Source organism: Schistocerca piceifrons, chromosome 8, assembly GCF_021461385.2.
Source record: "Schistocerca piceifrons isolate TAMUIC-IGC-003096 chromosome 8, iqSchPice1.1, whole genome shotgun sequence".
Lineage (NCBI taxonomy): Eukaryota > Metazoa > Arthropoda > Insecta > Orthoptera > Acrididae > Schistocerca > Schistocerca piceifrons.
Genome location: NC_060145.1, coordinates 228,164,342 through 228,192,109, shown reverse-complemented (window position 1 = coordinate 228,192,109; position 27,768 = coordinate 228,164,342).

Here is a 27,768-nt window from a genome sequence, read left to right as displayed (position 1 = left end):
TTAAATCCAGAATGTATTTTCAAGTAAACCAAAATGTTGGATTAAAATCTCGTTAGCAGTATAAGTTCTAAGTATGTAAGCCTTATAGTCGTTACGTAATCGTGCAACTAACAAGCAAGAATGTACACACACAGTAACACTGTGTCCTCTGTTCACTATAATAATGCATTTGTAATTACGTGTCTAAATAAGTTTCCTAGGTTCTTGACTGGATAGTTAACTTTAGAACATAGTTGCATGTTAACAGTTTGTAAGAGTGACAAAGCGTACTAGTAATGTAAAGTGAAAAGTTATATGGCAAAGACAAAGTTAAAAAGCAGATTATCTTACAATAAACGGTTTTGCATGTGAAATGTGGTATAATCCTTTACTCTTCCTAGTACGCAGAGTTTCAACTTCAACGCAATTATCATGTGATATATGGTACATCGGTAAACAATGCTCAAATTTTTCTCAAAGTTAGCGTCTATGTTATTTTTCTCTGAGCCAGTCGGCTGAACCAATTTTCAGAGTATCTACTGTGTCCTTTAAGTTTTCCTGAGTTTTTGCAAGTTGCGTAACCGAATCGGTAGATGCAACTGAGTCAGCTTTAGCTTGCGAGGTCTCATGATTTTCACGAACAATAGTTTGCAGTTATTTTATGGCTGCTTCGTGATTCTGTAATGCATTTTCATGCCGCGAAAAAATAGGTTGAAAATGCTCACAAATTTGTGTTTTTACGTTATTACAGACTTTTTGACATTTCGATTCAGTGTTATGTAACTCAGTAGTTAAATATTTACGTGTTTGTTCAAGCGTGGTGTCCAACTTCGGAAGATTTTGTTCCATTGTGTCTAACTTTTGAAGCTTTTGCTGTGTTTGTCTCTGATTTTGTTCCATTTGTTGCATTAATCGCAATAATAATGTATTAGTGTCTGGAATCTGTTTCTCTATGCTTTTTGCCAGTGCATTTTCACCGGCAACATTCACATTTTGACAAGCAGAAAATGTGTCTTGACCCTTTTGAGAAAACGGTGAGAACCCAAAACCTGAATCTACAGTATTTGCGAGATTGTGTCCTGTCATTTGGGATTCCTGAGGCGAGCTGTTGCCGATCGATCGATCGATAATGCTTCCCTGTTCACTTATTGTTTCACTGTCTACGCCATTATTTGTAGCCCGCTCCATTTACCTATGCACAGTTACCAAATTACTACTTTGAACATTAGTTAATTCATTACTCGGTGGCGCTAACACACTGCTTTCGTCTTCACTGTCATTTCTCAGTTTACTTTGGAGCCTAGTATTACGTTTTTCACACGCCATTATTGTCACAATATTTCACACGACAACACAGAAAACCACAATTTGAAGACCAAAATAAGAAAAAATATTAACATAGCATTGAAAATAATATCTCGTTAATTGCAAGCGCAGCTGCGAAATACTTGGTGCAAATCTACATGCATGCCACAACTGTTTTACTGTACAAGAATGAGAAACTACAACTACAAAGGAAATACTCTCTACAATTACGCACTACCATTAAACAAAGGCTGCACTAATTACACAAACTACAAGAAAATATCAGAAGGTTTCAGTGAGGTATCCTCGGCTAAGGGTCGACATATGAAACGTCCCCTTAGAAAAATTGTACATGACTGTGCTTAAACTGACACACAATATTTTTAGCGCAACGGAATCTGACTTTCAATAATCCCTACAAAAGAATGGCCCTGACTAACATTAAACTATACCTTTCATAAATCACTTACCTCACAAAAATCTTCGTTACTCAAGGTACAGCAATACAGCGAGCGCCACTACTGCGAGCTAAATAAAAGATTCAAACTACTCAAGGCACTAACTACTGATAGGCATAGTTAGCAAATGAAAGATTTTGATAGAGAAAAAACAATGTATTTACTTTAATATTGTTCAAAAGTCATATTATATGTATCAGTTCATGACATCCAGTCTTACAAATTTACTGTCTCTGTCCAGATCATCCGCTCTCACAACTCCGCCATCTCTCTCCCCACATCCACCACTGCTGGCGGCTCACCTCCAATTGCGCAACGCTATGCGCTGTTCACATCCAGCTGCCCAACACTACAATGGCAGCCAACAATGCAAACTAGCCACAGACTGCACATAGCACAGCCAGTGATTTTCGTACAGAGCGCTACGTGGCGTTACCAATAAGAAAACCTAAACAGCCTACTTATAGTTTTTCATTACAAAAAGTTACATGATATACAACAAGCCCGGAGTATCAGTTTATTCCCACTGTCAGTTCACAATCATACGGTATGAACAGTGAAGGTGCCAGTACACATCCCTGAGCACATCTGAGATCAGATCAGCCGGTGACCTTCCAAACAACATAATGTGCTGCGTTGGCTTCACAACAGCCAACGGTGCACCTCCTCGCAGTTCGATTCCGTGACAACGCAAAAATCTACTCTCCGTAAAGCACTTAATAGTTTGCGGCGGGAGGTACTCTGTGTAGAGCTATTCCTTCCTCCCCCTGCTGTTCCAGTAGCATATGGTGACGGGAAGAACGGTTCCTGGCAACCATACTTGTGTACTTGACTCTCTCCAATTTTACCTTCAGGGATTTTTCACGGGATATGCACAGAAGGATACGTTATAGTGATTTACTCAGATAGGTACTTACGCTCTCGGCGTGGTGAGTTGGTAATAGACAACTACATCACGAGGTACGACTGCCACTTGAGTTACGCTGCTCGTCTGTGAATCTGCTCTATTTCCTGTATCAGTTCTATGTGGTACTTTTTCGTTTAGTATAGCTGCAAGATTTTCCCTATTGTCTACTTCTTCAGATATTCTCAAAAATAAATAAACAATAATTGAGCTTCTCAGCCTTTTATGCAGAGTGCAACACGTTAAGGCAATTCCTCCACCAAACGTCGATCGTCTTCAGATCCTCCTGCATTTCACTACAATTTTCTAGCTTTGTGACTACTCTGTGTACCAAGCCATGGCCTGTAGACAGGTTATGCTTCCCCAGTGGAAGTCTATTCCTTTACAATATTTAAACACGGAAGAGATTTGCCGTTGATAAAGTTCCAGTGTGAGTGTGTTGAGATATGTGCACCGTTAGTCCAAAAAGTTTCGATACTAGATTAATAACAGTGAATAAAATTTGAGATGGTGGTTTTAATGTCTGAATTGTTCTACACAGACTCATCCCCATTCGAATACAAAGCACGGAACGTTCATATAACCATGTGGAACACTTTGAAAAGTCGTTGTGGAAGGTGTTGTTTACCTCACATATCATACACCGCTGACACTTCTTGTGAATTTCTTATGTAGTTCTGTGGTAGGTTCGTCTCCATAACGAGGTGTCTGGTCTCGTGTGCTGATTATTTCCAGAAAATTGTTGTCCACGTTTGGCAACTCTACCAAGTCGTCCCCAAGTGTCTCTATTTTTCGTGAGTCAATGTGTATGGTAGAAACCTAACACAAGCTTTTGCATTCTCCAAAACAGTCTAGAGAAATAGATTAAATGTTTCGGCAGTTGCGACTATGAAAAACCATCTGCTATATAAAGGAACGAAAACAATGAAGATTTGTGCCGCACTGGCCCTGGAATCCGAATTCCCACTTTACGCGAGCCATCGTCTGACCGCTTTGGCTGTCCGAGCACGCCTCACGCCCAGACTCACGCTACCACACGTCGTCGTTCCTGCATAACAACCAGTACTTGTACACACATTACGTTATTCCCTACAGGGGAGGACATTTTTACTGAAAGACACTGTCTAGTTCAAAAATGTTCAAATGTGTGTGAAATCTTATGGGACTTAACTGCTAAGGTCATCAGTCCCTAAGCTTACACACTACTTAACGTAAATTATCCTAAGGAGAAACACACACACACACACACACACACACACACACACACACACACGCACACACACACACACACACACACACACACACACACACACACACACACTCCCGAGGGAGGACTCGAACCTCCGACGGGATCAGCTGCACAGTCCATGGCTGCAGCGCCTTAAACCTCTCGGCTAATTCCGCACTGTCTAGTATAGGCGAATAAACACGATATCGCAGTGCCTGTTTGGTTAAGAACAACGATGCAATGTTAGTTCGGACATGCACGCACTGCATCTTTCTTTTTGTACAGGTACAGCAATATCGTATTTATCCGCCGATAACAGGCAGCGCCTTTCAGTTAAAATGTCCTTCCTTGTACGGGAATGACACAAAGTGTGTACAAGTACTGGTTGCGACGCAGGAACGACGACATATGGAAGTTTCGGGCTGGCTGCGAGTCGTGCATGGATAGCCAAAGTGTTTAAGGCCACTGCCCTCGTATAACGAAAAATCCGGGTTCGAATCCTGGTCGAGCATAAATTTTCACTGTCGTCATTCCCTTAGGCAGCTGATGGTCGTTCGTATTCGGAACTGAGAATACATTACGTGTATTTCCTAATCCTGGTCGAGCATAAATTTTCACTGTCGTCATTCCCTTAGGCAGCTGATGGTCGTTCGTATTCGGAACTGAGAATACATTACGTGTATTTCCTAACAGCTATTGGTGCCGTAGCCCCTGTTCCTTCGGACATGCATGCTTGTCCAAAGAAACTGTGCATAATTCTTCTTAATAATATGGGCACTGAAATTCTGAATGTGGAAATTTAATTGACAGACGTGGTTCGTTTGACACAACAACGTTGACTCATTACAGTCACACGTACATGGCGTAACATAGCCCATTCAAAGCCGACTGGTCCGTAGTCACTGCACTGAGGTCGCTTTTCTCCAGGGATACAGTCAGTCTCAGAACTTTTCTGACAGGCGGTGTATGTGAACAGCGCTCTGTAAAAGGCCACCTGCTGAACCTCAGTCGGTGCGCTGCATCCTTTATGGCCCCGAGTAGACTGCAAGATCGCTGATAGCGTGGCCCACGCTGTAATTCGGAGGAAACGCGACACGTGTCGTAAGCAGCGGGGGTCGCCACGCAAAGGCCGCCCTTAACCCCATCAGGCCTCTTCTCTCAATTACGGCGCGGTCGGGCAGTGGCGAGCGTCGACGCCAATTCAGCCATTAGGCGCCGCGACGCCACGCGACGCGCTCATCCACCCCGCCCGCATCTGCGTGCGGCGCTCATTAGGGGAGCGTCCGCTACCCGCCTCACAGCACCATACCGCATCACGCCGCCCAGAAGCTCCCCGCACCACTGGACCCAGCGCAGTGGTTTTATCGCCCCATGCGGACCCTACTGTGTGTTACAGGCAACGAGAAAGACATTCAGGTACAATGGCCAAAAAGACTTCCACTCCAGTTATCCTTCCAATTTTTTATTTTTATTCTGTTACTGGCTGTTGCCCGAGGCTGCGCTAGTGTACCAGTAGTTTTGTTACGACCAGTGAAGATGAGTACATACGCCGTTCCACGCGCAGCACCTTCAGCTCCCCTCACATGTCTGTCCGTGCTGCGTCACCCTCGCTGCCGAGCTTTGTACGTGGAGGGAAGTGGGCAGGACTGCGTATGAACAGAGTGTTTGACACTTCCTGCTACAGATTTCTAGAGTTTGTGTTGCGGACTTGGTAGTTCAAGTTTAACGTAGGAACCCATGTCCGCAAACGTCATCCACCGACGCTACAGAACATCAAAAGTTATAGGCGCCTGCGTCTGTAAATGAAATGTATGTATACACAGGGTGATTCCATGATGATGTTACTGACTTTATATGGTGACAGAGACGGATAAATGTATCAATTTGAGGAAAAGGCCCCTCTACTGGAAACGAACGCGTTAAAACGTATATGCGATAACCGTTCAGAAACCTCTGACAGTGGGAAACGTACTGGTACTGTTGTTGCTGATATTGTAGGGTAGGAGGAAATATGTTGGAAATATGATGTAAAACCAAGAAAAACGTTGCAGCAATGGGCATACCTTAAGGGCTACGAGCACTTGTTCAATATAGCAGATTTACCTCACAGCAGCGAAAATGACCACGTGATCATAGCTCTTCAGGTATGCATTTTAGATCTCATGTTTACTGGATGTTTTTTCCTTATTTTGTTCCATATTGCCACTTGTGAACGGTGTCTACCCCACTATCCTAGCAAACAACCCTACCAATACATGTATTCCACTGTCAGAGGTATCAGAATGGTTCTTGCTTATAGCTTTCGACTTATTCGTTTCCGGAACAGAGACCCTTACCTCAAATTGACACATTTGTTCTTCTCTATCATCCTAGAAAGTTTGTAACACCATCACGGAATCACCTACTGTATACACACATTTACAAGCCCCAGCTCCCATAACTTTGACGTTCTGTAGTGTTACTGCATGACATTTCTGGACATGGGTTGCGAAGTAAAAATTGGTCAACTAAGCCCCCTCTATAAGTGTGTAGTATAAATTGTGAAACACAGTAGAAGAATCGTGATATTGTAGTAGCTAAACATCATACTACATATACATTATGAAAGAAGTGTAATAAGCTTTAGCACGGTTTAAGTTCAGTGATGTAAGAAATGACGCCTCATTCCCTACTTCACCCCCCATTTTTTACTTTCTGAAGTAGACCGTGTTCTGCCTCAGGTTTCAGGCTATCGTCATACGCTGTATCGTCGAAATAGGTCATCAGTTTAGTCATGCATGTGTGACAGTTGTTTCAACAATTAATGATATTAATACGGAAGTGTGTTTTAAAGACATTGACGATTGTATAAGCATTCTATTCGTTACAGTAAAGCGTATACGTGAAAAATGTCACTCAATAAAGGCATTTTTTAAAAATATGACGAAGTTCAACACTCAAAGAAGAAACTGCTTTTACAAATCGAAAATATGTTTCCCTAACTCACGTTATATTCTTTAAATGTTTCCCTAATTGGCGTTATATTCTTTAAATGTTTCCCTTATTGGCGTAATATTCTCGAAATCAATAAACATCTTTTAATACGCGCTTTCTGAAGTATCCTATGTTGCTCCACAGTTTTCAAGCTATCTACACAGCAAAGTTCATGATAATGGATTCACCAGTTTAGTCGTGAGGAGGTAAGAGACACACTTTCCCATTTACAATATTAGTACGGATACTTAATAACGGATCATCAGACATTGCAGCTAAATAATAATCTTTTGTCAGTAGATTTATAATAAAATGACTTGACTCTCTAGGTGAGGTCGTTGCCATATGCTAATAGATCTTCATGTACACTGAACATGATATTATACTGGTCATTTACATTACGCTACACTACTGGCTTTTTAACACGTAGGCCTATCACAAATCTGACCACCCAACTACCATACCTTTATCATACTAGGCTTGCGGACGTGGAAATCGTAACACCACAAACACCTTTATTAAACACTACCAAACTGATATTTGGTCGATGGATACATGTGTCATGATAGCTTTATGACTCGTAGTGCTCATGTTACGTACTTAGACTGAAACCATCATCTTAGCCACTAAATATGTATTTTATTTCTTCCCTAGGCGTGCCTCCATTTCCCCATTGACAAAGAAACAGAATATTGTTGCTACTAAGTTCTCAGTCCAACTTACTCTTATGAAACGTAAGTACGCTACATCTACATCTACATGGATACTCTGCAAATCACATTTAAGTGCCTGGCAGAGGGTTCATCGAACCACCTTCACAGTTCTCTATTACTCCAATCTCTCATAGCCTATATCTTTCCCAATGAGCTCTAAGTTCCCCTGTTTTATCATGGTGATCGTTTCTCCCTTTGTAGGTGGGCGTTAACAAAATATTTTCGCATTTAGAGGAGAAAGTTGGTGATTCGAATTTCGTGAGAAGATCTGTCCGCAACGTAAAACGATTTTGTTTTAATGATGTCCATTCCAAATTCCAAATCATTTCGGTGTCACTCTCTCCCCAATTTCGCGATAACACAAAACGTGCTGCCCTTCTTTGAACTTTTCCCATACACTCCGTTAATCTTGTTTAGTAAGGATATCACACCGCACAGAAGTATTGTAAAAGAGGACGGACAAGCGTAGTGTAAGCAGTCTCCTCAGTAGATCTGTTACATTTCTAAGTGTCGTGCCAATAAAACGCAGTCTTTGTTTAGTCTTCCCCATAACATTTTCTTTGTGTCCCTTCCAATTTAAGTTGTTCGTAATTGTGATTCCTAGGTACTTAGTTGAATTTTCAGACTTTAGATTTGACACATTCATCGCTTGACCGAAGTTTAACAGATTCCTTTTAGCACTCACGTGGAAGACCTCACACATTTAATTTATTAGGGGCAGTGGCCTATTAGTAAACCTTATAGATATCTTTACTAAATCGTTTTGCATGTTTGTTTTGATCTTGTCTCTCTGGCTGAGGTCGTTGCCATATACGAGTCGATAAACGAGGGCGTCATCTGCAAACAACCTAAGACAGCTGCTCAGATTGCCTCCTAAATCGTTAACATAGATAAGGAACAGCAAAGGCATTATAACACTATGTTGGGGAACGCCATAAATTACTTCTGTTTTAGTCGATGACTTTCCGTCAGTTACTACGTACTGTGGCCTCTCTGACTGGAAATCTCTAATCCAGTCACATAAATGAGACAATATTCTATAGGGACACAATATCACAACAAGCCGCTTGTGTGGTACAGTGTCAAAAGCCTTTCGGAAATCCAGGAATACGTAATCGATCTTAAATCGCTTGTCAATATCATTCAGCACTTCGTGCGAGTAAAGAGCTAGTTGCTTTTCACAAGAACGGTGTTTTCTAAATCCATGTTGACTGTAAGTCTATAGACCGTTTTCTCACTCATGTAAGTTTGATATTTACAGAAAACCAATAGCAGACACAATCATATAAGCCACATCAAACATACAAAAACAAGCAACTTCCTAATAAATTGTGTAACGACTGAATAAAATTCCGCTTAGCAGAGAAAACTGCCAAAAAGAAAAAGAAACAATACAACCCGTAACCAAGACTATTAGGATGACGCTTGCTTAGTATAATGATTAAATAACAGTATCAAGGAGAAACAGAAGAATAAAGAAAGAAAGCAGTAGCTGAAAGGATCATAAAACTATCCAGCCAACATAGACACTAGAAGTACAGAGACAGATATGAAAATGCTAACAAAAATAAATGATACACAATAACACACACTCACAAATCAATACACTGGATAGTAAACATAGTGCACTAACTTGGCTTATACAAGATACACATAACAAGATTCACTCTTATATCACACAAACATTAACAGAGAAACCACAGGGGGCTTTTATATACAAGTTACAGTGTCAACGTTGTAAGCTGCTGTATCTGTTGACTATAAACGTGGTGCAAACGACGTGTAAGAGACTAGACGTAGGTAATAAGCAGTCATCTATTACAGAGTGTCTAACAAAGCATGGCATGGATAATGAAATACTGCAAGACATATCAACATACTGATGTGAACAACCATAAGAGAAAACTGCTAACATAAGGAAGACATCACTACACAAAAATCTTTTGAAACTAATAAAAATGCATTGAGAAACTTTATTAATATAAGAAATAATTCATTTTAAATTATCACAGTCGTCATTAAATTAATTATAAAAGGTTACACACACACAATACACACACACACACACACACACACACACACACACACACACATACACACATACTCCCCCTCTCCCCCACGGACTCACAGATACATGCACAGCACCACCTCCAATACATTCCTATAAAAACCAATACTTCTACTTAAATCGTCCCTTTTTCCCAATCACATAGAGACACATAAAACCTTAGACAATAATCAAACGGAAACTGAACGTTAAACAGCCATAATAACAGAAATAAATGACATAAAAAACGTACAATTTATAATGTTACAGGCAGAAAACACGCACGCTCCACACACGAAACGTAATGTTATTGCGGGGTCTGTATCTGACAATTTCTATATCGTTTGATGTGATGTTCCATCCAACATGCATTCACGTCCAATGGAAAAGATATTGCTGAATATTTACAGACGTATTAAATCATGAATTGTATTCGTAAATTGTGAAGACAGAACCACGACAGCTAAGCAGTTTACTGGAACCAAATGAAAGTTTTTACTGGACTGAGACTCGAACCGTTCGCGTAAAGCGGGATATCCAGCTTCGATTCCCAGCCTGGCATAAATTTTCATTGCCTTCCACTAAATCGAACAGCTGTGGTGGTATCGTATTCGCAACTTTCTAATACATTCCATGACATGAAAAACAAGGTTGTGAAACTTGAAGAGCCTGTAACATCTTAGACTGCGCAAAACTAGAAATTCCATCGCAACGCTGATGCGAGAATAACTTGTGCGTCAGGGATGCTAACATCAGAAACTGACTCAAAGAAAAATGTTTAACCTAATTTTATCACGTATCTGTTACATACATAATGTAAGAACAAATTATGTACTTCACGCGACTGAACATGCTTCAGAAATAAAAAGAATAGAAAGGTACGGCTATCAAACAAACGATCATACTAATTCGCAGGTGTAAAATATCTGTGTGTACAAAATTCATAGTTCTTAGAAGAGACAGAAAGAAACAGTCCTTTATGTTACAAAAACATCACAGGTGCACCGTTTCCCTACAAGTGGCTAGAAACTTTCAGAGATGGTGTTCAAACTTCCCCGTCATGAACAGTATTTTAGAGATGTTGCCGAAGATGGCGTCCCTTTACATTAATACACAACTGACACTGGTATGCTAAATATTGTCTAACACTCTCAAAACTACCAAGTGTTTGAAGAATAACAGCAGCAACTTCATCCAAACAAGCCATCAATTCTTGAGGAGTGTTTATAAATGTCTTGTACAGTAAACACTTTCTCTCCCACTACAAAAGCTAATCTGTAAGTGTGATATTGGGAAAGCTTCCATATAAACATATAATATAATAAATGTAATGAACATAAAAAATAATATTGTAACTGTATACCCAGGAAATACTAATAGTGATCAAAACTTGCCCTTCCTGGCAGTGAGATGTAACTGTGTTGAAAATCAAATCCTAATGTCACCATGTGGCACACGAAGCAGCCGAAACGCTCTTGAAAGCTGGCCCAAGAAAAGTCCATAGTCACACCCTCTAGAGGGGAAAAAGGACCACCTGTGACAGATGTATCATTTAACGAATGGTTTTCTTTATATCTCCTATAAACAGTAATATCTTGCACATGTAGTTTCTTTACACTCTCAATGCTAAGAAGATAGTAACAATTCTACATCGTTTCTGTTATTATCATGGACAATGTGCCCTTTAAGGTATTCTCTCGAAATAGAGCACTGTCGTCCTGAGGTACTGAGTAATATAAGCAATAGTTTCGTACCCTACCCACGGAAAGCAGGCGACAGCTTCGTTGGTTCCCCACATTTACACTAGCGCTGCAAATTCAGTTAGAATGATCATACCGCAAAGCGCCACATCAAGGCAACCGCGTTTGCAATTAAAATGTTAGATTGTTTATCACTCCCAAATATTACCTGAATACTACACATGTGTTGCTTGACGAGATATTTTGTTCCAGTATTTTAATAAACCGCAGAATTCGAAAAAAGTAAGTTAGAAAAATAATATTGTATCTTTCTCAATGAGCAATGGAGTGACAGTCAATGTTGACGGTGGGGGGAATTCTCCCTGTTGCATTTAATACGCATCTAAACATAATGCAATGATCTCAAAATAGAACAGGCTCCTGAACTTATACCATTTACGAATCGTAGTAATTTAACAACACCATCAGTTCTGTGAGACCTGTACCTGACAGAGTGGAGAGAACCATATTCACAGTTCGGAGACAGTGGCCGGATCATACGAATTTAGTGCTTGATCAAATGATCGCAAGTCGCTATTAAATGATCCGGAAATGAACTTAGGGACAAGCTTTGCTTATAGTAGTATGAAATAAATGGCTGAACGCCAACGTCATTCGGTACATCACGTCTGTCTACCGTGATCTTCTGATCTCGCAGTTCCTCCTATCTTTTACAAAAGTCATAAACAATGTACCACTTAATAATGGCGGGGAGCACATTTCCTTATAAACGAAACATATACGTAACCGTTTTTAACATATTTAGTCCTAAATGAAATTTAATTCTACTACACAGAGAGAGATACATAAAATACGTCAGCTCAGTTCGATGGAGAAAACACGAATGAGTACGGATGAGTACAGTTTGCTGAGAGGGGCTCCGATTAATTTCAGCCACAGGCTGATTTCTCTGATATTGGTGATATGAATTCACAGTTCATACAAGTTTTCTTACTTTTTCATAGACGACGTGAAACATTGTCTTAAGAAAAGAACACATATTCGCACAACAAAATCATATATATATTTTCTTCCACACAGGAAGCATTCCTTAAGGAACGCTTCCTGCAATGGCAAAGCCCTGCAGTATTTTGCAGTATTTGGCTACTGCCTCCAATTATACATTTTAACTGTTGATGTATGTGGTTGATATGTACATTGTACTAAACAAGGTGCTTGTGGATTCAACATCCGTTTGTGTTAACATGTGATTTGGCGAGTCCATCTTTTGTTTTATATATATATGGCGTTCTTTAAGAAATTCTTCCTGTGTGGATGAAAAGAAAGTCGATGTGCGCTTGTACTAATGTATTCGCTTGATACAGGTGATTAGCTGTATTCAAGGCACTTTCAGAACCTGTAACTAACAACAGATATGCGCTACAGTGAAAATGCAACTTATTCTCAAGCATTCATAATTTTATATAACATTGTTGGAGAACAGCGATCTTTATTGTGATAAAAAACTTATTATCAAGAAGGTCTGAAATAATTTTATTCTGAGTCCTTTAGTATCACACTTCACGTTACATGATTCAGAGGTAATTTACAGCGTAGGTACATCCGTTAATAACAGTTAGGGATAATAGTGGAGATCCCTTAAGTATGCTCCATCTTAGCCCCATTGGTGTTCAGTACCTAATACTGGAGGGAGAAAATTTGGCTCAAGTAACTCGGTAATCAAAATAAGCATCACTTTCGGATGAAAAGCAAAAAAAAAAAAAAAAAAAAAAAAGGTTAGAAACATGAATGAATATAAACTTTCTTTTCAGTTAGCACAAGAGTTAATGTAAGTAAGTGGGAAGCGTAGATTTAGTTTTTAATTTTAAACAAGGCTGCACTTCAGCAACTTTATACGTTTATACAGATGTTTAAGGTACGGGACACTTGTCTAGTACAACGCGCCTGTCACGCAAAAATATCAAAAATTTAAATCCACGACTAAAGGTACGAATCCGATATTTTATTGTCATAGAACTTCGACATAAAACAAACGCGACGTTGGCTCCAGCAGAGATATAGTATGCCTCATATAAGGCTTGTGACAGAAATCGACTCTGCATATACTAGCCTTTCATGTGACATACTCAATGATTGCTTGACTCAGTCTCACTTGTATTTTACTTTTAAGTTTTATAACAAAGCCCTACAGTTTTTGGTTACTACCTCCAATCATGCGTTTTAACTGCTGATATTTGTGCTAGGCCTTATGGATTCAACATGCGTTCACGTTAAGATGTGATTTACCGAGTCCATTTTCCTTCAGAGGAAGACAGATCTAATTTTGTCGAAACCACGGTGAAGGGTTAATAAACCTCAAATTCGGCAAATGGTTGGCTGTTACTTTCCAATCCTATCAAGTAAGGAGTTTGGCATTATCTCTCTTTTTTTAATATTTTTCAATCCGTCGGGTCCGCAAGAACAATAGTGAAGTAACATTTGCAAAATACTACTTACGAAAATAAGTGAGGAGTAATGTTCGTATCTGCATCCTAGTAAGAGTACCAATATAAATCGGGACAGTAAAACACTCAGACAGAATATGAATAGCATTCACAGCATGAGAGTATTTTGCACTTTAGTTTAAAAGAAAATATTAACATGAATCCATTTCCGTGGAAAAAAGACTACCAATAAACATGTAATATACAGTAGCAGCTTATGTACGTACATCTTTCATGTCTCATTTCCCAGAAACTCGGCTGTCCTGCCCGTGTTCAAGAAGAAGTCCATGCTCCACAGAGAAAGCGCTGCCGAGGCACTGGGTACGCCGTGCAGCATCCAATAACCGACAACTGGTGCTGTGATCAAGGGAGTTTACAGGATGCGCCCTGACTTTACGGGGTCGCATAAAATTTAAGCTGTAGTTGCCACCGTCGCTTCGAGGTATCGCTTCGATAGAGAGGCGTATGCGACCTGTCATGGCCGCTATCAACGCGCAGGGGCTGCAGAGAGTGTGACAAAAATTTGAGCACGACCCATCTGTCGAACAAATACTGAAACTTATCTAGCGATATTCGACTCTCACTTCTTGACACATTCTAAGGGAAAATAGACGCTATGGTTTCCTTGAAATATTTCCCTCGTTTATTGTATTATGTGTCTATCATTTTGTTTTATCTCACAAGTGAAAGGCGCTTACTAACATAGAAGGCGAATATTTTACAAAAAGACTTCGTAGATTTATCCTCATTGTAAATGAAAAACAGACAGTTTTATTCAGTATCGTATAATACGTTCCACCTTGGGTATTTTGCCTTACCAGTAAGATTTTTTATCGTAAGATTTTTTATCGTCAGTATGTACGTCCAATAAAGTAGGCTGACAACAAAAATCAAAGGTGCCGTTGGCTGTAGGAGCTCAGAAAACCATAGAATTTCCGATTACCTACTTATTATGTATATAATGGTTGTTGGAGGAAGGTTATCACGTAGCGATGTGCCACAATAGTAAGACAATGGAGTTTTAGTAACGTGTACCTCTTTCCGGATACTCGTCTTGGCATCCAAATTTTTGTTCCGCGTTAGTTTTTTAACTCACTCTATGTAAATGTCTTGAAGGCTTCTTTGAAAGGAGAAGGATGTTCTCACTTCTCATATTTCTTCAGACCCATTTTGTGCCATGAAGACGGAACGCTATACACGAGTTATCATTCCTTACTTAGGAGTGATGTGTTTGTTCCTTGCTGCAATGTGTCGTAGAGAAATCGACATTTCCTACGTGTACATACACATATACACTTCGCAAGACAGTGCACATTCCGTGGGGGAGAGCACGTAGTACCATAAATAGCGATTTTCCCTCTCATTCCATTCACTTCTTGTGACAGAAAAAAACCGACTGCCTAACGCTGCTCCGCGTGTCTGAATCTCTTACCTTATTCTGATGAGACCTGCACGAGATGTGCGATTATGGCAGCACTATTGTTTCTGTTAGCGAGTTATAAATTTAAATGGCAGTGAGGCACCACGGTCAAAGCTAAGTGGTTCATAAAAGAACCAGAGACACGATTTATATGCAGGCCGTTTGTTGAATAAGGGAACATAAAGGAAATAAGTGTTGCAATATCTGGTTACTGTCGTAAACTTACATATTTGTTTCGTAATCACCTGTGGTTGTTGGCACGATGTATGTGATCTTAGGTTTATTTATATAACACATTTTGCTAGTTTCTTTTTGGATCAAGTTGTGTATTGAATTATTAAGCCATTCATCGTCTCGAGATGGTAAAAAAAAAGGTTAGCGACAGAGAGCAGCCGAAGCGTTGTTGGTACAGGAAGAAAGGTGACTTGTACATACATTGTAAAGGAGCGAAGCGTGGCAGTTCCAAGTACGGCAGCCACTCACGAGGTAGTTCAGAACAATTTACAACCAAACTTTGCGGAAGCTGAATGGAGACTGGAGTGGCTGCGGATGTGATTTACATACTGAGACGTGGGCGTTGGCCTGAGGCAGTATGTAGACAGAAGACTGTTATTACAGGCCGAAGGCGATTATTCTAGACTTGACGCTTCACATTGCGTCGAAATATCTAATATGCAGCAGGTAACACATACAGATTTACTTCGCTGCCATATGATGTTTCGGAACCTTATCGTATCCTGTACTTTACGTGGAGATAGCTGTAAGAAGAACAGATACAGCTTATGTCTGAGCGTCTCTCGTCAACAAAGCTAAAGTTCACCGCGACTGGGAGTTTTGCAGGGTAAGTGTATCATGGATAGCAATTCTCGAAATTAAGACACTACGATCGTCAGTTTTGACTGAATTATGGCTAATAAAAAGCTGCGGATGCGGTAAGTCTTATTTGTCACGCCACAACAACCTGCTGACGAAATGTAACAGACAATTCCAGATATTACACTATACACATAATGCCAAAATTAGATCCGTAAGGTATAACAATAGGCTGTTGATATACCTGTGTTGCGCCAATATAAACTTAATTAACACTTTCAGCTACATATGTTTTCTTTCAAACAACAAGTCATTCGATCTTATCTCCTAAAAAACGACGACGAATCGAAGAAATCAGTAACGGCATAAAATGAGAAAAAGAGTGTACTGCGATGAGTTAATGACATCTAGGTCGTTCCGTGATGAGGAAAAATTGAGGCAGACGGGATTGTACACAGGCCAGAAAAAAGGTTACACAGAAATTGCTCTCGAGAATGATAGAGGCAGATGATAGTGTCAGCAGAACGTGGGCTCTGAGTGAAGCAGCGACACTGCGTATCTGTATCCACTGTTGGTAGTAGCACAAAATGTGATAATCACTCTTCCTTTTGTGCGGGGTACTGTAGAAACCCCGGATTACATGGCCACTTGCTAAACCAAATGGGCAAATAGAAAATCCAATCAGGAAAGTCGTCGAATCCAAAATCCGTAAGACTAATTGCAAGTCCCAGAAAGCTAATTGGAAGAATCCACAGGACCGTTACACATGTACCACATACAAGCTGTAGGGAATAAGGTAATATAAAAATATGGACAAGAAGCAAGATAACAACAACAATGGAGAGCGAAGAGTGAAGCGCCCCTACTGGAAACGGCAGAAAGCAAGGATGCAGTCTAAATACCGAAGTCTTCAATCTGTCTACCAAAGAATCATTGACGGAAAGAGAGAAAGGGATGTTCAAGAGTAGGAACAGAATTCAGACTGAAATTATATCAATTACAAGATTCGCCGGTGCCATTGCTAACTTCAGTAAAGAGAGGAAGTATTACAAGACTTGTTCGACGAAATGAAGAGTCTTAATGACAACGGAACATGCACTAAGCATGAACCAGAGAAATACGTAAGTAAGACTTACAGAAATGAGACTAACCATCAACGTATCAAAACTGGAGACCACGGAGCAGAGAAAGTGGAGGAATTATGCTGCTTGAACCAAACATTAACCATGGCGGACGGAGCAATCAGGACATAAACGCAGACTATCTAACGCTGAAAGTTAATTCTATGTAAATGAAGTCTAGTAGCAGTAAACATGGGCGTTGAGGGAGAAACATGCACCTTGAGTCAAACCATTGGACTGTGCAGAAACTGGAAAAGAAGACAACTGAAGCGTTTCTAACGTGGTGTGACAGAAAAATATTAAAAATTAGATGGGGTAATGAAATTTAAATGACGAGTACCGGCGAGAAAGAAGTGTGTAGAAAGTACTGACCATAAAAAGGGAGAGGATGTTAAGACTTGTGTTCCCAAGACGTTTGAGAATAAGCTGAATGGTAATAGAGGCATCCTTACGAAGCAAAAACTGTAAGAAAAGAAATAGACTCTGATGCATCAGAGAAATAAACGAGGACATTGGGTGTAACAGTTGACTGGAGAGATAGGCACCGAAGAAGAAGTCACTGCAGGTTGTATCAAACCAGTCTGAGGACTCACAACCAAAGAAATGAAAATGTCCCATTATTGAAAGCTTCATCGACCCTACCCTGTAGTGTCGGTGGTCCGAGCATGGATTGATCTGTTTGTCAAGGGCGTGACCATTTGAATCACACTGCGCGCCTCACGCACACACGATCGAAACATATCAACCCCTTATGCCGCTTATTTATTTTTGGTTGTCATCCGAATCGACATAGGAATATATAAATATTAAGTCTGGTGAATGGCACAGAGGAAAGTCCTACTGGTTTTCTCAGTAACGGTTCGTTGCTGGTTGTTCTTGGTATACACAGTAATAACGTTTTTTAAAAAAATCTGAAAATTCATATCAGCTCTAAAACACAAGGCAATCGGACGACTGAGATGAAGGCACATTATACAAAATAATGAAGCTGTGTGTATCTTAGACTTACAGGGCCCGAGACATTTCGTTCAAAGCCAAAGGCTGCACTTGGGTTCAACAAATACCCGAGTCTATGTATGTGTTTATTCCAAAAACCAGCACCCTGTGAAAGAACTGATGGATACTTGACGTCGATTATGGTTAGCATTCTGACACAAAACTAAATCAAACACAAAGGGTAACACGTAGTACAGGACAAGAAATAAAGGCTGTCCAAGCATTGCTTCATGTCGCACGTAACATGAGAAAGAAGAGGGGCTGATGGTTACCGCTCAAATAACAAATCTTACGCAGTTCACTAACAATATTTACTATTCTGAGCGCACTTTCACCATTTGAGCTCGCTATAGGTCTCTCCTTTTGTCGGAGATGGGTTAGCGAATGACACTGCTTTTAATTTCGAATCGGTTGACTGTGATATGTATGCTTTGGTATTCGTGCATTGTACAGTCACTCGTACCCTCAGTATGGCCAATTTCAATATGGTGACGCGACACTGCAAGCTCCCACAATGTAGCTGGGCAAGGGCTGCTTCGTAAATAAATCATAACTAAGTGCAGTGATCTTCCATCCCCCCTAAACTGACCTGATTTGCGCAGTTTTCTAAAGGGACTAATTAAGATGGCACATTCAAAACCAAAATGTGGTAACACATTTAGCAGAAACCAGTAGGAAACGTTACAGTTTTGGATCAAAGGAAAAATAGATGATCACTGTATTTACAGAAACTAACTAGTCTATTTGGCGTACACTACTTTTAAAACGAACGCTGTAATGGAAGAGTTTCACTCAGTAAACTATTTGGAATTAAGATAAATTTGATGATGCTAGGGGTACGAGTGAAGATTATCACTGAACTAACGGGCAAGAATATGCGCATTTTATTTATCACACAACATATATAGCGACGTCATAATAAGAACTTATAAAAATACATGAGAGATTTGATTACGCACTGTGTAATTAAATGTAAGTTCAGGTGAATTTGGTAACCAAAATTTTCATTTAATTTTAGACACTACTAGGCGTCACTAAAGAATGACGAAACAACACACTGAAAATAGAAGGGTACAAATCGGTAGTAACAACAGAAAGCTATTCATTAAGTCTCTTATCTCTGGTCGCTGAAGACAATGACGGATGGACAACAACAGAAATGGAAAGAGAAGTAAAAGAGACCTCGAGTCCTTCGAAATATATGCGTGGTTTTCAACATTAAGCTTTCAGTTTATGTGAAATGGAATATTTGCAATAAGTTTGCATTACGACATCTTGATTATAGCAGTGCAATAGGGACGTTCATTGCAGAAACATTCTAAAACAGATTACAAAATTTCAGGAGCAAACTGGAGTAGGGGACATGATGAAAGAAATGGTGGTGAGCTGCCTGGCGGCTGGATTGTATATGTATTAAGGAAGCATTTCCCAGGATTTCAAAGGATGTGCAGCGATCCAGCGTTCAGCGTTATAGAAAAGGTGGGTGGGCGGGCGATAGAAGGTATTAATAAACGTGCAAGAAAAAATAGCCGAATATCGCTTTCTATGGAAAACAATAGTCTTCAGGTAGCGGTGGAGATCAAATTTATAAAGGTTGGTCTCATTAGGAACAGGCTGGTGAAAGTAACTGTTTATTCCGCGATACGACTTGACTGACTCATGACAGCTACCGGTGTTTAGTGTCCAGAGCCTGACAGTAACTCTTTTCATAATAGATAATATTATCTGGCTTCAAGTTCTGATTATAGGAGTTGCTCGGTAGTACGATGGAGTTCATCATGAAAACCAGTGAGTATTTGTCTTTGCTTTCCAGAATAAATAAGATTCAGCTTTCACATAACAAACATGCAGTTTCAGCTACCTACCTCTGCTGATGAGGCCGTATGGTAATCTTACTATTACATTTTCTGTTATTGTCTTTAGTCTGAAGACAGGTCTGATGCTGCTCTACAGGTTATGATATCCTGTGCATGTATCTTCGTCTCTCAGGAATTACTGCATCAAACATCAACTTAGTCTGCTAATATCATTCATGTCTAAGACTCACTATACAATTTTTAACCTCCACATTTTCCTCCAATATGAAACTAATTATTTCTTGATGCATCAGGGTCTATCCTATAAACTGATTCCTTCTCTTATTCATGTTGTGCTAAAAAATAACTGCAGGTATGATCCACCTGTTACCCGAAAATATTTACTAGAAATCAGTTGTTTGCATAACTGGCGGACCTTATATTAAGAAATTTTATCTGAAAACAAGGACAGCAAAACTAAGTGATGAATATTCTACCATAAATTTCGTTTTTCGTCAATTTTATTCAGTTCCTCCACATTAGTTATTCGACCTAACCAATATTCTTCCGCAGCACAGCATTTGAAAAGCTTCTATTCACTTTTTGTCTGAACTGTTTATTGTCCAGTTTTCATTGCCCCTACAAGGCTACACAACATGCAAATACCTTCAAAAAAATTCTTCGTGACACTTACATTTATATTCGGTGCTAACGAATTTCTCTTTTATAAAAATAGATTTGTTACTTTGCCTGTCTGCATTTTATAGCCTGTCTACTTCGCCATCGTCAGTTACATGCTGTCATAACTGCAAAAGGAATCTGGTACTATTAGTTCTTCCTTTCGTAACTAAATCCCTCAATGTTGCCCATTTAATTCGACTACCTTCCATTAACCACGTTCATCCTCTTCTTATAACCTCTTTTCTTTCATTTCAACTATTCTTTCGAGTCCTTTGATGTCTTGACAGAATTACAACGTTATCTACAAATCTCAAAGTTTTTATTTCTCCTCCTTGAACTGTAATTCTTTCTCCAAATCCCTCTTTCGGTCTTTTACAGCTTGGTCAACGTGTAGACTCGATAACAGAAATACATTATGCACAATAAATAGTGTGAGTGAAAGTTGGTGGATTTCTTAACACAAAACTTCATCTTCAGAAGTAGTATACACAGTGATCTAGCTGCACCTACCCATCGATTTAATGCAAACTAGCATCGCCTACAAAAATCATGTAGGAGATTTTCATATTCTTTCGTTCGCTACGTGCAAACTATTGGTCTACAGAAAAAAAATGAAGGGGACCATTTTGTAGGAAATTGAATCTAGTTAAATTCTGTACTGGGATACGGTTTCGCTGGAGGCCACGTTTTTCGAGTTATTCAAGAAAAATGCGCTTGAAGGTCACCTGTGTACGTTCTCCTGAATACTTCAAAAAATTCGATCCCTAGACAAAACGTATGCCAGTACAAAATTTTACCACATTAAATCTCCTACAGGAAGATCCCTTCCAATTTTTCTGTAGGGCTAACAGTATGGACATAGCGAGAAAGAGAACACGAAAGACCTGCATATGGTATTTGGAAGCACTGTAGACTGCATAAAACCCAGCATTAGGGGCAGCTATATCTCGCTATGTGCTTTAAAAGAGTCCATTAATTGTGGTGCTGGTTTTACTTCGTTTTATATTTTATTTTTCATGAAGTGAACATGCTAAATTAGTTCTCAGTGCAACCGAATGGAGAATTCTGTTTGAAATTTTCTCTGTAACTTGAACAACAGTCGGTAAAACGATTTTCCAAAAAATACTGTTGCCCAACAACTATGAAGTTATTCAATATGGTGTTTTTTTGCTGACACTATTACCAAAAATTATTTTATAAGAAACTTTCTGGCATACTAACACAGTTTGTCCGAACAAAACGTGAACCCAAAACGTTGCCTTTCATCGACAATGGTCCTACAGTCTCAGTTTCTTGGGCACGACTGAGGACCCGCCCTCTTAGCTTTACTTCTGTTAGTACCTCTCTCCAAACATCCAGACATCAAGTCCCTGGATAGGCAGCTGTTAAAAGGATTGTTGTAATAGAAAAGCTGTGGGGTCAGAGTCAAGGTTTGACATACAGTTTTGTTCTCTCAGATGCTCAAATGTGTGTGAATTCCTAAAAGACCAAACTGCTTAGGTCATCGGTCCCTAGACATACACACTACTTTAACTAACTTATGCTAAGAACAACACACGCACACACACACACACACACACACACACACACACACACACACACACACACATGCCCGAGGGAGGACTCGAATCTCTAGAGAAAGGGGCCGCGCACTCCGTGACATGACGCCTCAAACCGCGCGGTCATTATGCGCGGCTTTGTTCGGTCAGAGAGTTCCATAACACGCACACTGTGGTATAGAACGAAAGATCCATTCCGAATTCGGTACTAAATATCTTTCGTAGTGTATAAACGATACTGGCAGTTGTGTGGTAAACATATACAATGTATACGAGATTGAATATCATTTATGTGAATACAGCAGTACCGCTGAGACAGGGTGCATAGTGGCCAGGAAATATTGAAATGGGAAAAGGATAAATAGCTTTCACTTGGGAACTGGTATGTGTATATGCCACTGCATGACCTTTACTTGCCGCTTCAGACAGCTGCAGTTACGTTGGAAGCCATGTCGTTCCACTGCTGCAATCCGCATATTTGCGCTGTGCGCCGGGTGCTAATTTTGCGAAGCAGTTGGCGCGGAAGCAGGCGGCACGCATCACTTGGCAGCAATGCACTGCCTGCCGTTGTCCGGGATTTACAGGTCTGCCAACGAGCGAGCGGATATCTGACCGACGGCTCGAACCGGCGCTGCGCGGCAGGAATTTGTGGAAGCCGGGCGTGCAGGCGGACGGAAGCAGCGGGCGGCGCGCACTACCGTTCCCCGGGCGCACCGACTGACGTGGGCTCCGGTAAGCTGCCACGTGGGGCGCCAAGGCGGGTTGGCTCCTACAGCAGCAGGGGGTAGGCAGCCTGCAGCGCATGGTTGCAGCGCAGCTACCGAGGTTGTTGCCGTCAGCGGCAGGAAGAGACATGTGATTGCAGCGATTCTTGGGGTTCGGAGGCACCGGAAATTAAACGTTCGCGACCCGTTTGGACTTTTGCATTCGTAAAGTCATGGAATAACGGATGTTCTCTCCATAGCTCCTCACCTCCAGTCCCCCACCCCCCCACCGTCTCTCTCTCTCTCTCTCTCTCTCTCTCTCTCCCTCTCTCTCTTTCCCTCCCTACTTCTCTCTCTCTTACCTCTACGAAACACCGCCTCTCCGTTAAGTTAGGGGGACGTCGGACACAGCAAAATTTGCGAGGTAAGCACATGTCAGAAACAAGACACAAAGGAACTGGAGACATCAGCAGCCAGTGGGCACTTATTTATATCAGTAGGATAAGCGGAAAATATGTGGTAGGCCGGGATTCGAAGCCTGGTGTCCTTCCTACTAGGCAGATACACTGACCGCTAGGCCATACGGAAATAGTGGTCATCACAATCACAAGAACTACTCTAGCTCGCCTCGATTGAGACCTAAATTCTTAACTACTCATTAGTCTCGTTACTCGCTACATCTCGCCAACACCTGTACGAGTTAGAGTTTCGTGAGAATCAGCATTGAGGAGATATCTTGTCCTCATCGCTTTAATTATAGACATCAGAGGTTCAGAGCAATGCTATCGTCACTACACTTTGACAGAAGATGAAGTTACAATGCCATTGGAAGGTCTAAGCTAATGTTCTGTCTGTGAAATAAAATCATAATTGCTCTGTTTATTGATCCATCATACAAAGAAGATGTCTGAACAAAGTGACTGCCAACTCTATAAATTTTCAACGTTATAGCATCGCAGTGCTGTTACGATCCTTGTCGCACTCACATCTTCGGTAGTTAGCGTGAGGTGTTATCGTAACTGCTTTTACGATTTTGTTTAACCGAACAAACAAACGACTGACGAGTGGAGATGGAGGAAAAACTTTAGATATGAAGCTTATCTGAAGGGAAAAGCATACATTAATTCAAGCGGAAAAGACGTTGAAGGAAAGCTGATGGGTCTAGGTTGTGGAATAACTGCAAGGTTCAAGTGTCAAGATAAAGCATCATTAGATCAAATACGAATATTTTTTGACACATTTTAGGCTTAGAGAGTACAGATATGAAATGTGATTATCTGAGAAAGCTGATCACGAAAACACAAAGACAAAGAATTTGTAAAAGATTAGAATGTAGTTTTAATGGCCAAGAGTACCTGCTAATTACAGTATACATTTATTCTTGAATATCAAGTATTAAAGGTATGCTAAACTCTGTTAAAATTACCGATCAGTGGGTAACAGCAGTTTTTGGGAAAACTAGCCCAGAAGGTGTAGAGAGTCAGAGCAATCACCAGCGAAAATGTGAAGTGTCCTTCCTCTGTTACAGAAGTAAGTTGAGCACCTACAGCCTGATTATGTACAACACAAGAATATGAATCATAATGTGCTTCATGTGGCACTAGAGAACTGGTTGCGCATAAATGTAGCTATTTGCGTCTACGAATTCTTAGGTCAGCAATGTGAGAATGGCTGCCAAAGTGTTTCTTTCTTTTCTCACGATTTTATAGGTCAGAACTGCAACAGATTTACTTTTTTCATGTATCTACACAGTTCGAGTATTCTACAAATAGATTCGATAACTTACAAATTTTTTAGGTAGGAGCACACCCGGAATGAAGGAGGCAGAAAACACTGTGCTATCGAGAGGGAGAATGTGCGTAAACGTGTACGTATCACAGAAGTAATGAAACCCAGCAGCCACAGCCAAATAAAAAGGAAAAAAGGTATGATATACATGAGATATACGGATTTCTTCAGTTTCAAAGAGGCTTTATCGAAGGTCAGAAACTGAACTACAGCTGCAAATCGAGAAAGGTTAAGATTGCCTGATATCAGAGAAATAATGGTGAGGAAGGAAGAACTATGGATGATGTCATTTAAATATGACTATGGCTTAGACTAAAATATCATTGATTTAATACAGAAGTTTCGAAGTCGAATGCCAAGTCATGGACACACTGTAGAAGACTTGCCACGTGCATATTCGTCCTCAATGCCAATTTCAGATGAAAAAATTTCTGATATCATGCACCTCTGCCAGAACAACATTATTCCTATAGTTTACCAGGAATTATACCACATTCTGAGGTATCGGGGAGCTCATAGTATTGAAGAGGAAGATGAATGAAGTGTTAAAACTAATATCAATATTTATTTGAAGATAAGGTCTTTATTTTCTCTTAGGGACTATTTTTATGTCGTTTTCCTATGCCTGCATATTATCACACTCATGTGCTAAAATGTTCTGAAAGTAAGAGATGTCATAGAGGCATTATTACGGCCAACAGAATTTATGAACTAAAGGTATTCACATTTGCATCCATACCTTGATGCAGCACAATTTCAGTGAAATATGCTCTTAAGTGATTTTAATGTCAGATACCAATGCCTTTGTTAGTAATTCATTATCTAAAATAACTTCTGGAGCATTTTTTGCTATAAAGTACAAAATGACAACGGAACAACAAGACGTTCTAAGCAGCGTTTGCAAGTGTATGTTTCCAGGTTGATTAATGGGAAATAGTGGCACATTCAATACGTCATACTGTAAATCCTAAGATATGCTACTTAATAGTATTGCTCTGAACGGTCGGTATGTGGTGTCTGTTATTTCGAACAAGTCCAAAAGAACATAAATCACGCGTACATAGGTCAAAATACTTTGCTGTGGAGCTGTGGCCGTGAAACGACAGCCAGTCAGCAAAGAGTGCAAGGAAGATGTATATTTACGCAGACTTTTCCCAGCTATCTGTTGCATCCCTCCATAGGAGGACGTGGCCAGGAGTAGCGGAGCAGCAAACTGTCGCCGTCATAGACCTGCAGAAGGGCAAATAATTAATCTGCGACAGTAATCTGTAAACATTTATTTACTTAATTTTGATCTCATTACTTGATTTTGGTCTCATAGACTAATGTTCACAGCAATATTCATCAACAATGAACACTCAATAGGGAAGTCAGGACGCGACGTGGTATGTTCTCCAGCCCACGGCCAACTGAATTGGTCCCGCTTTGATTCCACGGGGGTTGTCCTATACTGAGTCCGCAGAGATCGGGGCTTGTGGACTTGTGGACGCGCATCATTGGCCGAGCCCTTGTCTTGCACAACCGCTGTTGGCGTTCGCTGAAATCTTGCTATAAGTTACCATCTATCGCCAGGCGCCATTTCCAGTTGTGTCGACTGTAGCCCCACCACAACATCTTTATAGCTAAAGAGCGTAAATGTTGCTTAATTTTCAAATGATATGTTTTCAGCTGAGCAGGGAAAGCTGAGGCCAGCTTTAAATTCCTGTCAACATCTGCTTGCATTAGATGCATATTTTCCATAATGAGTCCTGGGTAACACTTGACTATTACTAAGCGAACTCCGCTAGAGCGACCGTAATGCAGTTGACTTCTTAAAATAATATGATGTACAACAGAAACACCACTGCAGTAAGAAAGCTGACTATGGTACCGTAAATAGCTGCATTATTAATTAATAACGAAATCTAAAATCCACTCCCTACAGCAAATAACTCTGATAAAAGTTGCGTGGAATCTATGACATAACTGGAAGAATTTGAGAAATTAAAAATAACGGGTATATGTAGAAGCACCAATTTTCACTTATATCTTAGAGCCGTAAATGTGGAAACAGACTAGCGCTGCTATTGAGCTAGGATGAAGATTCAGTTTTGTGTGAGTCAAAAATTCATAAAGCTCCTCGGCTCTTCCCAAATTTCACCAATTGCCTAATATCTCCGCTGGCATCTCTCAAAGTATCGATCGCTACCCCACTTTAATATTTAATGGGCTCCTAAAATTCATGAGTGAAAGTTGGTCCAGAATCAATCGTCACTTGACGACGACAGACTCAAAAAGAAATTCAGAATCATCTGTATTATATTCCAACATGTCAATAATCTTGATTGAGAAACACCTCAAGTTTCAGAGTTATCGACGTACATTTTCACGTCAGAAGTCATACACTAACATATCATTCTTAACATAAATATTAGTCAGATACACTGCCCTTTAAATGATTTTTAATTTATAAATCATTCATGTGAGCCCGTTTTGGCACATTGTTATCATCAGAAGCTCTTACATGTGATATCGCTGCTGCCGTGTCCTATCTTTTTTAGAATTATAAGTTCCTCCCTAGATGTACGTTGGACACGTACATATGACTTTAGCATACATAAAAACTGACTCAACTCAGATATACATCTCAAACGTACGCCAAAGGAGAAACTAATAAATTTAAACAAAGACAGGACATGGCAGCAACGATAATACATGTAAGAGCACCTGATGTTTCCAGTATGCCGAAATGGCCTCATCGTGAGTGATTTATAAAGTAAAAGCCATTCAAAGAGCAGTCCAGCTCGCTGATATTCAGAATAATCAAGTCATTAGAGGACTTTTCAGCACTGCGTTCCCCTAAGAACAAAACTAACATAGGTGTTTTTAGTACCAAGTTTAAACAAGTACTAGTCTTAAAAATTGCATTTTTCGATTTGCATCACAGCTCTCCATTATTTCAAGACATTTCAACAGTTACTCCCATTCATTAACTTGATTTCAGTCAAAGGCGATAATACGTCTTCTCCCGCCAAACGGCCTTAGCGCGGAAGGCAACAGTGGTCAGCTTCACGGTCATTGGCGGTGGCATCGAAGACGCTGCAGACTGCAGGCCATTGCA